The sequence below is a fragment of the Pinus tabuliformis genome, chromosome 4_1 (assembly GCF_031772625.1).
Source record: "Pinus tabuliformis cultivar Carrire ecotype Pingquan chromosome 4_1, CPIR1, whole genome shotgun sequence".
NCBI classification, from domain to species: Eukaryota; Viridiplantae; Streptophyta; class Pinopsida; order Pinales; family Pinaceae; genus Pinus; species Pinus tabuliformis.
Genome location: NC_142303.1, coordinates 433,159,834 through 433,162,110, shown reverse-complemented (window position 1 = coordinate 433,162,110; position 2,277 = coordinate 433,159,834).

Here is a 2,277-nt window from a genome sequence, read left to right as displayed (position 1 = left end):
TCCTCCGCCAATGTAAGTCGTCAAGTACGGCCCTGACTGACTCCGTGGATTTGATTGGTATTTCACTTATGACATCATCATACCTTGCACACTTATCCACGCACAATGGAACTTGAATCATGTATGATGACATTAACTTGGTGAATGGGAAATATTTTCAATGGTCTAGGTCCTATTTGACATAATGATTGGGTAGTGAATTTATCTTTTTTTTTTTAATCTATAAACATAATATTATTTTTAAGGAACAATTATGCAAATATGATTTCATCATGCCAACTTTCAACTTTCCTAATTGGTCAAGTCCCTGATCTTGTAAAATTTATGATGATAACCAACAAATTGTATTTAAATCTTTCCGTCACTATCTAATGAAATGTTCCTCAACCCCAATCTTAGCAAAGCAAAATATATTTATCAAAAATCATTTGAATTTTTGAGAAGAAAAACTACCCAAGAGGAAAATAGTTACTACAAAACTTTTTACGCCATCCCTAGCTCTTAAGGAGCTCGACTGCCACCCCAACTGTTAAGTAATCTTTTGTTGATTAACAATAACCATAGTTGAATTTTAAACATATATAATCAACTGGAAGATAGGAGGTCTCATCACGAGCCGACCTACCATGATCATAGGTCCTAATAGAGTGACATTACCACTGCTAGTCACCAAGCCAGGGTAATGGCCTTCGGTTATAAAACTAAAGGACAATACATCTCATCACGAGCCGACTTGTTCACTTTTGTTAGCTTCTATGAATGACATTGTTATTAACTGGTTACCAAGCCAGAACAATGATCTTTAGTAAACATCTAAGTAAATTGAAATGCTTTTGTAACTATGCCTTGAGAATGCAACAAGATGATGGAGCTTAGTGGAAAGAAGTCACCTTCACTAAGTGGGCCCGCAGGCTATTTTTGGCGCAAAGTCTATTTTTAGACTATGTCTATTTTTAGACATACGGATCATGGTATATGAGTTGCAGGATGCTATTTGTGGATGATTGGTCATGTTGGTAAAAATAGATGGACTTCTATTTTTAGACATATGGGTGGTTTCTATTTTTAGACTGCCAGGCTAAAAATAGAATAGTCGAATATTATTGTCTCATAATAATATTTGGACTATAAACATTATCTTATCCTCTTCGAGCACTTCAGTTTGAGCTACAAATGTGGCACATGCAGCTGTCAGAAGGAAAGATGCTTTTCTTGTGGGTCAGTTGAGCTATTGCATGCAGGACTTCAGTTAGAACTCATGTGGTTGAGTTTCGGTGGAGTTGATTGTGGAGTTGATGGAGTTGTGTTCAGTTTGACTTGGTTGAACTAGTTGTACTTAGTCTAACTGCAAATAGACTAGTGATGAGTGATGTGAATTAATTGTTAAATTAATTCACTAATTATTAACTCATAAAAACAACTAAAGAATACATCAGTTAACTCAGTGCATGTACAGTTCAGTGGAGACAGGTGTTAGAGGTTGAGATTGCTATCAGTTGTGACTATAGTTGTGCATGAGATTTGAACATGCATGGATGGAGATTGCCCATGAGGCTTGCGTAGTATAACCAAAGGAATTCGATTTCACAGAGTGATTGATTCTCTTGTAGGATTGCACAGTGGAGGCAGGAAAACAGTGGAGAAGATTTGAGGCATGAGATCTGAGCTAGTTTGTGTGTAACAGGTGGAGATAGTACTGAGTACTTGTGAGGAGTATTGTACTATGTATTTTTACATGTTCTCTATCATTATAATATACAGATAGTGTGGGGTTTTCAGCTGTATGCTTTCCCCGGGTTACATACTGTGTTAATGTGTGCATGCGATTGATGTTTTCATTGTTTTTAATGCTGCTAAATTGATGATCAACGTAGAGGAGATTATGTATTGTGCATGTATTCCGCAATAGTGTATAATCGGGATAATCTCTGTGAATAAGTGTCATATTATTCAAAATTTCTACATGGTATCGGAGCTGTTGATCATCAGATCTACTATTCAGAAAGTGTTTACATTTTATTTCTTCAGGCAGAGTCTGTAATCGGGCCAGGTAGCCTCTAGATTCATCCTTCCTTTGGAAGGTGAGATATCCGGTAAAAGCCCGTACAGTCAATCTCTGTATGAGAAATACTTTGTGCTCATGAATTTTAGATCAGAGGCAGTTGAGTTGTGGAGCTGGTGGAATTCGAATTTGCAGCAGTGTTTTCTTGGTGTCAACATGGCAATGTCTTTCAACAGATTGCGATTGGAGTATGCTCTTAAGGGTAGCTCGAACTA